General features: G+C 38.4%; 1 protein-coding gene across 3 annotated transcripts in view; it reads right to left on the reverse strand.

Annotated features, from left to right (window-relative positions):
• The window catches only part of PPP2R5E (protein phosphatase 2 regulatory subunit B'epsilon), a 147,555-nt gene that overhangs the window by 43,311 nt on the left and 91,441 nt on the right, over positions 1–12,803 (reverse strand). The window lies entirely within an intron of this gene.

Here is a 12,803-nt window from a genome sequence, read left to right on the forward strand (position 1 = left end):
CCCCTTGGATTTTAGATCTCCCAACAAAGCCTGCTCGTGCTTACTTACCAGGCAAGCATGCTTCTAATTCACCAATTTACACTAAATCATAAATAATTAATGGGGCTAATGGGCTTTATGTATTTCCCTTTTCAGGTTTATTCACAATTTGCAAATTAACAGTTGAACTATTGGTAAAATCCCAGGCATTTACAAAAAGCAAATCAGAAAAGATATTTCCAAACCTAACAGGCTTGAAATCGTCCCTCATCTGTTCTCAGTCGGTTTACAAAACAGCAACGATGCCCCGAGTAAGCTCTATCTGTGATACAAATCTCTATGAACTGACTAGGTATTCTGTTACCACAGGCAATTTCTAAATTAAATACTGGTTGCTCAAAGAATGGCCAGGAGTTGATAACTGATGAAATTGGGTGATGAAGACATGAGGACTCATTATGCTAGTCTACTATTCTTGCATATATTCCAAGATTTCTGTAGTAAAGTGCTTATTTTGAAAATGCGGTGGGGCAGCTGGATGGCTCAGTGGGTTAAGTGTCCAACTTTAGCTTAGGTCATGATCCCACTGCTTGTGGGTTCGAGCCCCGCGTTGCATTCTATGCTGACAGCTCGCAGCTCAGAAACTGGAGTGTTCTTCAGATTCTGTCTCCATCTCTCTGCCCCTCCCCCGCTCAGAACTCGGTCTCTTCCTCTTTCCCAATTATAAATAAAAACATTTAAAAATATTTTAAAATGTGGTTGCTACTATTCTTGGGGTTCCTTTTTGATTTGTGTCTTGTCCCACATAGTCATCCATCTTTTCTCAATGATCCAAACATATTCTCTGACTTGAAGAAAAAATGGGGGGCAAAGGGAGAAGGAGGGGCCAGTGGGGTAAAATGTGTAGAAGGCAAGAAAGGAAAAGGAGACTGCACCAGAAGCCTTTGCTGGACTTTCTATATGATGCAGAAAATACTAAATATAGCATGCTGCTCTGGAAGGGGAAGAAGAAAGGCTTTTGGGGTCCCATTAATTCAAATGTGTTTATTTATTCAATATATTGAATGCCCATTATGCTCACACACTATTCTAGGCACCGGAAAAAAAACAATGAACAAAGCAGAAAAACGTCTGTGCCCTACCTCCAGGAGCTTATATTTTATTTAAATCCACAAGTACCCCAATTTCTTCACTGTGGAAACTGAGCCCAGACATGTAAGCAATGGAAAGGAGATTTGATTTGATTTGATTTGAAGTGTCATGGGAAGCCATTAGTTGGATCTTAAACAGAAATGTGACATGATTTGATATTTGCTTTTGAAAAAAATCATTCTGGTAACTCTGTATTGAACAGACAGGAAGGGGACAAGTTAGAAGTCTCTGAAGGTGGCAAGAGATGATGATGGCTTGAACTGGGATGGTGGCAGAGGAGACAGAAATAGATTGATTCAAACTATACTCTGGAGGTAATATCTGCTGCTGGCTTGGATATAGGGAGTGAAGAAAAGGAAAGAATCCAGGATGAGTCATAGGTGCAAGGCCGTCTACAGAAGATGGAGATGGCTGGGAACAGGAAAGCTTTTATTGTTTACGTGTGTGGGTGGGGAGGTTCAGAGATCCAGTTAGGAATGTGTTAAAGAAGGAATATCTAACATATGAATCTGGGCTTTAGAGCTGGACAGGTCAAGACGAGAGACACACAAGGACTCCCTGGCATACAGATGATATTTAAAGCCATGATACTAATGGATCAGCGTGGAAAGGAGTAAAAGAAAGAAAGACCTACAGGCATCCAACATTTAGAAATCATACAGAAAAAGAACCACTGAGCAACACAAATGAAAACGAATAGAAGGTAGAAGAAAGAACGAGGTTAGGGTCTCAGGAGCTGAGAGTATCTTAGGAAGGACAAAGACGTCAACAGCAGCAAATGTTACTCTGAAGTTGACTAAGATGAGGACAGTGCAACACCTATTGGATTTGGCAGCTCTATGAAGTGGATACTATTATTATCTCCAATTTACCACTGAGGAAATAGAAACACAGGTGTTAAGATCCAAGGTTACACTTAGTAACCAGCAGTTACAAATGAACCCAGGTTGTTAGGCTCTACCACCGTGTTCTAGAAAAGTAGGTAGACCACTTCTTTTGCTCTACTTTGGCTTAGATGACTGAAAACAACCATCCTATTATACCATTTTTGCCATGGCTAAGGACAGCATGCATAGGTCTATCATGTTATTTTTGTCCTTTCCAATGATTATTAGAAATCCCGTTTACAAAGATACTAGTGAATTTTCAGAAAGCCATCAACCAATTTACTTCTCTTCAACCAGCCAGCCACTCTGTAATCAAAAGGACAGGGGTGCCTGGGTGGCTAAGTTGGTTAAGTGTCCAACTCTGGATTTTGGCTCAGGTCATGATCTTACAGCTCGGGAGTTCGAGCTCCTTGTTGGGCTCTGCACTGACAGTCCCAAGCCTGCTTGGGATTCTCTCTGTCCTTCGTTATCTGCCCCTCCCCCATTTGTGCAACAGTGCTCTTATTTTCTCTCTTTCAAACTAACTAATATTTTTAAAAAGATAAAGGGGCAAAAGTCTTTTAGTTACTTGCTTTGGAAACCATAAATTTCAAAAACTGAATTTTCATCCCAACTAAATCATTCATATTTACTATACTCTGTAACATTTTTTTTCCTCTTCCAAGATGTGAAAATAAGCCATAAAAGTTAAAAAGTGGGTGGGCTTCTGAATAGTGAAAACTAAAAGGACACAGAAATTTCTGTTCCTTTATACTCTTGGATATATACACTCTCTTACAGTGTCCACCACGTGCTACAGCAATTATTTATTTACATAACTGTCTGTCTCGCTACCCTGCATATGAAGAATATGCACTGTCACGTTCATTTGTTTTCCTAGCACATACGAGGGATCCAATAAATGTTCACAAAATAAAAACTTGGACACATTTACAAAATTGTGTATTTTGGTTTTGCTTTTTAAAATTTCAATTTAAAGTTTTCTCAGTAATTTAAATAAATCTAGATTATTTAACTTAAAATGTTTATTTTTAACTCTACAGAATTCATCTAAACCTCTGATTTGGTCAAAGCTTTATCTCTCAATTATCACATCAGGAAAATGTCAGGTTGTGGAAATAATCCAAACTCCAAGTGGTTTTAAAAGCATGCGCATCTCATTTAGCCACGCACTGCTACTCCTTCAGATTTGCCCTCCTTATAATGCTTTATTTAATTTACTTCCAAATATTCACCAGACGAATAATGAGGAAGCACAGATCAAATGGGCTGGACAATTAAAAGCTGACTTGGTTGGTTAAGTAGTTTGCTAGCACATTTGGAAAGAATGTCAAAGCATATCAAGTGTCATGGAAATGTCCAACCTTTTGACCCAGGCTGGCACTGTGCTTAATAAAAATGTCATGAATGAATGAACCATTGCTCCCATCCTTGAGAATCGATTGTGAAAAACTAATCCAAGACAAGTCGGAAAAATCTACTTTTTAAAAATTATTTTCTGTGTTTTTTAATGTTTACTTATTTTTAAGAAAGGGAGAGCATGTGCTGGGGGTAGGGGGCAGAAAGGGAGGGTGAAAGAGAATCCAAAGCAGGCTCCATGCTGACAGCAGAGAGCCCGATGCAGAGCTCAAACTCCCCAACTGTGAGATCACAACCTGAGCCGAAGTCAGATGCTCAACTGACTGAGCCACCCAGCCGCCCCTGAAAATACTACTTAAAGCAGTCATTTACAACAGTGTACAAAATGTAAAATTAGAAAGAATCTTTATGTCCAACATCCAAGAGGTACATCAACTTAGAGTACTGTGCAGCATTAAAGACGATGGCTATATGGAAGCACAAAGAAATGTTTATAAATAAAAATTTAGGGGGAAGACAACTGAAAATGATGGGACTTTAACCATATGGGATGGAAATGGATATCTAAAGAGAAATTTTAAAAAGCTGTAGTAAAGAGGGGCGCCTGGGTGGCTTAGTCGGTTAAGCGTCTGACTTTCGCTTAGGTCATGATCTCGCGGTTCGTGGGTTCGAGCCCCGCGTCGGACTCTGTGCTGACTGCCCGCTCAGAGCCTGGAGCCTGTTTCAGTCTGTGACGCCCTCTCTCTCTGACCCTCCCCTGCTCACGCTGTCTCTCTCTCTCTCTCTCCTAGAAATAAATAAAACATTTAAAAAAAAAAAAAGCTGTAGTAAAGCAAGAATATGGATGATAAACTGGGCAGTTGCTGTTATTCCTCTTGGGCCACACAAAATGAGTCCTAAACATGTAAAAGCCTAAGTTAGATGTTATACCTTTAATTTCAATATGAAAATGGGCTCTTGAATTTGTTGGAGATTATTACAGTCTGGAGAGAGTTAAAATCAGAGCTTCCTACAGTGCCTAGAGCCTCGCTCAGGAAGGAATGGTTAAAAGGCTCAATAAATAGACCAGTTTAACTACACAGTTGAGCTCTAAAATTGTGAGTCTAAAACTGGTTTATCCACAGCTAGAAGTGGGGAAGGGGAGGCGGTCCTCCGAATCCCCCCTGATTTCTTTGCAACACTTAGTATGCGTGAGTCCAATCTGGGAAAAGATCTAGGTGCACTGGTCATATTTTCAAAAGACTTCCACAATCAAAAAAAAATGGTTAAAAAACAATATCCAGGGGCTCAGCCAGCTAAGTATCTGACTCTTAATTTTGACTCAGGTCAGGATCTCACAGTTCAGGAGTCTGAGCCTTGCATGTGAATCTGCGTTGGCAGGCTGTCAGCGCGAAGCCTTATTCAGATCCTCTATCTCTTTCTCTCTCTCTCCCCCACTCCATGCTCATTCTCAAAAATAAACATTAAAAATAAAACAAAACCAAAAAAACCACTATCCAACATGGCAAATTTGCTTCTACTAAATCTTTATCACTGGCAGCCACTTCTGATTTATAGTCCAGGTTTTAAAGGGATTACTAAATAGGTAGCATTATTAAACAGCTAATAGCAGGTTTATGCTTATGCAAATATATCATGACTACAGGTAGCCACCAGCAACACTCCTCACCACAGAGCAATTTTGCAGAGGCTATGTGGCTACACTAAAATGCAACGTGGTATTTCTAAAGTCACGAAAACTGTCTCTATTATGTATTTAAACATATGAGGCTCTAGTCCTAGGCTGTCTATTTTATTCATTCAGGAATGGGTTATCTGAAATGAACAAAAGAAATTTTTACAGTAGACTACAAGGATTGTTTTTCAACTATTTTATTTTAACCTACACTAGTGTCAATGCAAAGAAAAAGAAGTTTAAGAAATAAGTGTCTTTAGTAATCGGATTCATTTTCGTTCTAAAGGCACTATAATATAATAAACATTGAATGCTGGAATCAAACTAAAAGTTTGAAGGCACTGGCTGGCCTCTAGAAAGTGGCTCTAAGGACAGAAAGCAAGGCTAGTGAAAGGCGAGAAATAGGTATTGAAATCTAAATAAACCCTCCTTAAAGACAGAAAATTTAGGATTAGGAATTACATGTTGCTGCTAGCATCCAATCATGTTAGAGACTCTCTGTCATCCAGCTCCCTCCTCTTACCAATAAGAAAAGTCCAAACAGCTTGTGAATCTTGCAAGATAACACAGCACCATAATACACGCGGATGGCTCTCGGGGTCCTTTCTCCGGCACACCACCTCCATCCCATCCTTGAAGACCATGCACGGACCCGCCTTCTTTGTCTCTCTTTCTCTTTCTCCTCTGATTCCCCGACCACAATTCTATCGAGTTTTTAACTTCTCATCTCTCTTTTCCCATCATCCCCCTCCAGTGCCCCTCAATGGCAACCCTGGACACTCTTCCCCGCTATGAGCATTCAGAGCTATGGTGACCTTTCTCAGCATTAGCAGAAAAATTGAACAAAATCATCTCCACCATCTGGTTCAGACCTCCATCTTCAAACGTCCCGATTATCGCCAAGCTTCCTCTCTGGTGCTCCTATTCCTCACATCCCTTCATCTCATCTTTCCCAGTGAGATTTCCGCATATTGTATGGGACGTACTTAGACTAAAAAAATATTCGTTGTCTGATATTCAAACTTAACCAGGTGCCCTGTATTTTATTTGCAAAAAATGACAACTCCAAAATAACATTAATATTAATTACTAAAGAACCTGTCCTGGTTACAACTCAGTTGTGACCCGGCACCATGGCACCCGGGGAGAGGATGGTGGGTGTGGGAGGGGGATACTGCCTCAGGCAAGGCCAGGCACCCAACAGCTGCTTGCTCTGAGAGATGGGCTGCTCTACAGTTTAATGCTGATTGCTGTTAACTGTGGTGCAAAAAAAGTAAATTTCAAAGTCTTGGCCAACTGTGAAAGAGACAACTTAACAGGATCCTAAGTGCCTAGCCCTGTAAGTAAACAAGTATCTAGGCATATTTTAATCAGGTTTTGATTAAACAAACCTCTTACTGTTTCTTGAATTACAATATAAAAATACAACTCTTAATATTTTTAAATAGTTATTTAAGCTACCGCAGGGGGAAAAAAAAACCTCTCACTTTCCTGAATCTCTTTATCTCCAGAGAAATTCTACTAACTTTACACCTTGATTTTGGTTGACATTTTGCTGTTGTTTAAGGAAAATGACTAGCACGTTATAAAAGAACAGAATATGGCTAGCACCTGGTAGTACTCACTAAATATCTGCCAAGATTATCAATGAACAAAACAAAAGGTAAGAACAATATAGTGAATTACTTAATTTAAAAAAACCCCACAACTAATGAATACTTCCAATTCCCTTTAGTTACATATTTGTAAGCACTTAGTACTGAAGGTCTGGGTAAAATCAGGCATATAACGTACTCAGAAAACCACCTGTAACTACAATATAACAAAACAACTTAGATCATCTTCTCTCTGTTTTGCAATACTACTTTCTAGATGAGTAGGTATCATCTTTCTTGGGTAAATGCAGATGAACTAGTCGACATCATAAACATTTCTCCCTTGTTTATCTGTGACACTGTAATTTCATTCAATTATGCAATACTGCAAGTATATTGACCATAAATACAAAAATAATGGCATCATAGCTATAAAATGAATTTTCTTGAAATCACATCTACACAGTAAATTTTCTAACAAAAAAGGGCAATACAAATGATGTTAAGTAGGAAACATCCAAGCAAATCACAAAGTACCATTATTCTTCTAGCACTATTTGTATTAAGGTCTTACCCAAATAACAATTTCAATGATATCCTTCAGTTTTTTTATCCAGTTCATCCATTTGTTAATTCTATAATCCATCAGGTATTGAAAAGAAACAAAATTATTTAATCAAGCATTTAGAACCAGAGGGAAGACCTAGTAAATGCAATGTTGAAACTATGTCAGCATGTATTATTCTCATAGTATTTTGTGTTAGTATAAACATGACGAAACATATTAAAGTAAGCAAAAGTTACTTTAAACCTCTAAATCAGACATTTGTACAGAGAAGACTATTTCCAAACATACTAGAATTTGAATTACATATTCAAACTCTAAGAACTAAAATTCTAACAGATATACTAGATACTTTGCTATGCTATTTATGTTTTAGAACATAAAAGTAATAAATACTAAACATACATATAATGTCAAATTACCTTCGGAGACACCAAATTTAAGAATTCTTAATAGTCCCAATGATAAAGAAGCTTTCAAATCTGACTCAGACCCTTTTAAAGTAATTATAAATAATTACTGATCTATAAAACGAGGAGAAAAATTCCAACATTTTGTAAATTATGCTCAAGAAACTTAGAATCAGAGCAGATATACATCTTTTAAGCTTGTACTTTGATCAGGAAACATATGGCAAAATATTAAAACTTTCAACTAGCACTTAATTTAACTCACTGGCAATTTGTTCAATCAGTAATTTGTTTCTAAAGCGAAACCATGTCTTTTAATTATCATAGGTTTACTGTAGTTGCCACTTCAGACTAGATATAAAGTCTCTTTTTAAACCTCACCATGAATGAACACAGCTGTTTAAAAGTTATCTGAACACGTGAAACCAGTAAAATCCCTTATTCTAACACAAAGACACGTCCTTAGCACTAAATCTAAAGAGAAATGTAATGAAATCAGTATGACTTCTTACATTATAAGCCATCCACGCCATGTCTACCTTTATTCTCTAACATACTAAATACATGACTGTCACTACTATGAAATATTACCAATATAATTAAAACTTTTAGGCAAGAATTCCCAGAAGTTATTATTACAAACATGTTCACTTGAGTTAAATACAATTCCTTGAGGCAAAAGAATTGCTGCAATGCTCTTGTTTGTCACAAGCAAAGGACAAAAACACTGTGATGCACAGGGATGGTCAAGCTACTCCACCAAGGGTGCCCACATTTTTATCGTAAAACCACCTTTCTGGACAATGCTCTACACTTAGGGAGAAAACAGTCACTGAACCAGAACTAAAGACCGTGTACACTGTTTACATGTGATTAGGAAACATGCACTTGTGACAGCTGATTTGTTTTACGACATCTGGAAATCCAGAAGAGGATTCAAACGATTTCTAAAGTTGGTGATTTCAATCTTACTACTGTTACGTATTCACGGTCATACCTTTAATCTGTATTAGCAGGGCTTTCTAGGACATAAGCACTGTTCTATGAAAACTGATTTCTGAAATGAAGCAGAAGGAACATCTTAAAATGATAAAAGCAGCTTCATAGTCTGTTGGAGAAAGGGAATGAATAACAAACAAAAAAGGAAGTTTAAGAATTTATATTGCCCAATCAGAATTTTAAAACATGAAGCCAAATCCAAAAGACAAGATTAAAGTAGCAGAAATCTTGGGCATGTACTATTTTCCTAACTCACAAAGATGTCATTTTTACTTATATTTCCTTTAGCAAGTATTTCTTTCAAAATCTACTAGGTAATTTAGATTTAAACAGACTAAAAAATTTGTTTTCATTGTTATTATTGCTCTGCTGCTGCTGCTGTTGGTTCTGTTGATAACTGTTCTCATCAACTGGTATAACTGTATTTAACATATACGATTGTTTCTGAAAATAATTTGATCCCTTGAGATGTTCTGTTTCTAGAAGGATTAGAGCACTGACAACTGTATGGAAGAAAAGAAATTGCCCATGGTATATATCAAGAACACAGAATCAACAGAATCTGAGTACAGATCCAAGTACATAAAAGGTAGTTTTGAGGAGTACATCAACATTTAGTTAGAAGGAGACAAAAGGGAAAAAATGTGTGAAAGAAAGTACTCTGTCTTCTGTTTCACTCTCTTTGACCTACTGTATGCCCATCAGATGAGAGAGATGCCACAGGGGCAGGAAAAGAGATGGGGCAAGAGGGGGGTGAAGATGCAAGGGAAAGAGGAAGACATATGAGTTGAGTCCCATTCATGCGCATTTATATAAAGTTCAAAATCATATGAAACTAACTAACAGTATTAATGCCAGGACAGTGTCAGGAGAGAGGAGTCAAACCAAGAAAGGCTGTGCCTTTATTACAGAGCCACCTCCAGGCATATTTAAAATGGGAGCTCTGTATGAGACAGTGGCACTGAGTGACCGAGTAGGGGGCTTTGGGGAGACTGGCTGGGCCACGTCCTTACCACCATCCGCCTTTAGCAGGTGCCTTTAGGTCTTGCCTTTGAGCTTATCTGATTCTCCAAAGAATCATCATCCCTCTCTTGATTACAGGCATAAGAGATCTGAGAGCTAAGTGGCAAGAGGGTTGAGGATCTTCCCATTCAATGTGCCCCACGACTTCCAGAAAGGTGCCCGCTGTTCTTAGCAGTCCCTCATGTCCACGAGCCCAGCTTCCCTCCAGACGAGCTTCCCTCCAAGACAGTAAACCTTCAGTCTTTCACTGACTGGTTTTAGAGGGAGTGAGGTGGAATCAGGAGTTCTAGCTACATCTTACACAGACTTTCCACCACGTCTCATCTTCTTGCCTCCATGCACCATTACTTTTAGAAAGGCATCCTTCTGAAGCTTCCCACAGGTAATGTGGTGTGAGCAGGCTACTTCGAGACTTCCCTGCTGCTGCTAACAGCTCAGCTTTGTCTCATCTGCCAATGTAGCGACCACCAGTTCATTTGCTTTCAAGTTTCCGAAATGCTGATTCTGAGATCTCCTCTCCATTTTGCTTTGTTTTTGTGGGTTTTGTTTTCAGTAATCTCTATTTGATTTCAGGAGGTAAAGTAAATACATGCATGTGTTCAAGTCCCCCCATTTAACTCAAAAGTTAGCAATTATTTCTTATTAAATTACTTCTTCCATTCTCCAGTAACTTCTACTAATTCAAGTAATTTAATTTTCTTATGCGAACATGTCAATCCTTTTTAGTGGGAAAGAATCCAGTAAAACCATCAGAAAACCAAATGGCGGCCCTGCTAACCTGAGCCAAGGTAACATGATACCCTCACCACAGTTCTCTTTCTCAGAATTTACACCAACCACATTAATAGTCTTGGTGTGAAGCAAAATAGAAAGTAAAGCACACTTTGGATCTTGAGATTGTGAATACAGAAGTCAAACGACTGTCTCAAAGTCATTGCTTCATCCAACTAACAACACACATCTCCACCAAAAACAAAACAAAACAAAACAAAACAATAAAGCCAGCATTAGAACTCTAGGTAGAGCAAAGCTGAATCCATGGCATGATGCTTTTCTCTCAATACTCAGTTCTCTGTCCCCTCTTCTACTATAGCTTCTGTTTCCAAGGCACTAGGATGCCCTTAATTCTGTTTTCTCCAGTTATATATAGAGCAGTTCTTACATCTCCCTAGATCTCAAATTCAATCTAGTCAAAACCAATCTCATCCTCAATGACCTCCACTTTCCTCTAGAAGAGAATTCTCTTCCTCATTCTATCTAAGCCTTTAGAATTTTCTTTAACTCCTCCTCTCCTGTATCTGCTTCATGCAACTTATCAACATGTCATTTTATCTGTGCCTTCACAGTATCTCTTTGGTGCTAACGGTGATATTATTTTTAACAGTGGAAATCTGGAAACGGTTTCAATGTCCCAAAACAGTTAAGCAGACAATCATATATCCCCATAATGGAACATGAGGCAACCATTAGAATGATGTTTTTAAATTTAGTTAATTACATGAAAGCATCTTTATATCCCAATGCTAAAGAAAAAAAAATGTAGTTCAAATTATATATATAGTAAGTAACATAAGTAATAAGATTAGTATGAAATAATTTATATGTTTTTCCCCTTAGGGGAAAAGATGTTTAATATGGAAAGCCAGGAAAGGAACACAAGGAAATTTTCCAGAGTGATGGCCGTGTTCTAGATCTGGGGCTATGGCTGTACATAGAATTATTAAATTCACTGAACACTCACTGCCTAAGATCTGTTCTTAAAATCTGTGTTGCATGTTAAGTATATCTGGATTTTTTTTTTTTTTTTTTTAAATTTAAGGGAAAGTCTCATTTAAAAACCAGGCTAGGAGGAAATTGGCTAAAATGTGAACACTGATTGCATTTAAATAATGAAACTATAGATAATTTTTTTTCTCTGGTTTCAAGTTTTCTTTGATGAGCACAGGGGAAAATATAAGAGGATGGGGGGTTCTTTATATATTCTCTTTACTTCCTCTTTCTTTGTCACCATCTGACTACGTTAGGACAACAGCCCTCTGCCATCAGACATCCTGGGTTAAATCTGCCAGCCTTACAACCCCTGAAAGGCACTGGCAGAAGAGTACAAACTTTCTAGGTGGGGGCTAGAGAAAGACAAATAAGAATAACATTTGCATTTCACCTCCCGTACAAAAACCTCAGCAGCTCCCCACTTGTGGTCTCTAAGATTAAGTCTAACCTCCTTTGCTCGGCTTGCCAAGACCTTCATAATCTAGACCCATCCCCGCCTCTCCCCCATTACTCACAAATTCCAACGATGAAACCTTCCCCTCCCATCAGGCTTCTATTTCAAGACTAAACTTTGCTCAAAATAAGAGGCAACTTTTTACCTGCTGAAGTGGTGACGGTAACGTTAAATTAATTCCCTCTAGAGTCTGTGAGCCCCACACAGAATCATCACAGGGAAATGGTATTTCACACAGAGAGACAACTATATTACACTGTCTCCAAAATTGGAAATGTAGCAGTGAATCCAAAAGTGAAGACTGTTGATATTAAATCTTAGAATCCAAAAATAGAGGTGTAAACACTGCCACAGTCCTAGCGCGGAGCAGGCCCTCGTACTGGCTGGCGCTTGCAGCCAGGCACGCATGCCCCACACAGAGGCCAGCCACGCAACGGCAGGGTTTTACCACATTTCACCATGTGTGGACTTTGGCTCCTCAATCCTAGAAAAGTACTAAAACTGCTAAATTAAGTGGTTTCTGTAAGAACCCAAGTGGACAAGTTAATAAGACAGTAACAACATGGGGCTTTTTTGAGGACACATATAGTCTAACATCTGCTTTGAACATTCGATGGCTCAAAAGCAGCTATAAACGAGAAATTAAACTTCTTAAATTCTGAATTTAAAAAAACATACAAAGCACTTGAGGTTTCTGATGTATGTTTCCGGCTGTTGAGTATGTGTTCTTATTTGAAATTACTAAAAATAAACAGGAAACTGCCCACGCTGTCACTGTCCCTTATTCTCTGTGTGTGTGTCTCTGTCTCTCGATCCTTCGTAAGTCGAATAAACCTTGAGCTAGCTGGTGAGTTATGGAAACAAAAACGCACCTGCACACATGATCACAGGTGAACATCACTCTTTACCCATAAAGCTTTATAATGAACTAGTAA

Source organism: Hyaena hyaena, unplaced genomic scaffold (genome assembly GCF_003009895.1).
Source record: "Hyaena hyaena isolate Hyena2069 unplaced genomic scaffold, ASM300989v1 scaffold_208, whole genome shotgun sequence".
Classification (NCBI taxonomy): Eukaryota; Metazoa; Chordata; class Mammalia; order Carnivora; family Hyaenidae; genus Hyaena; species Hyaena hyaena.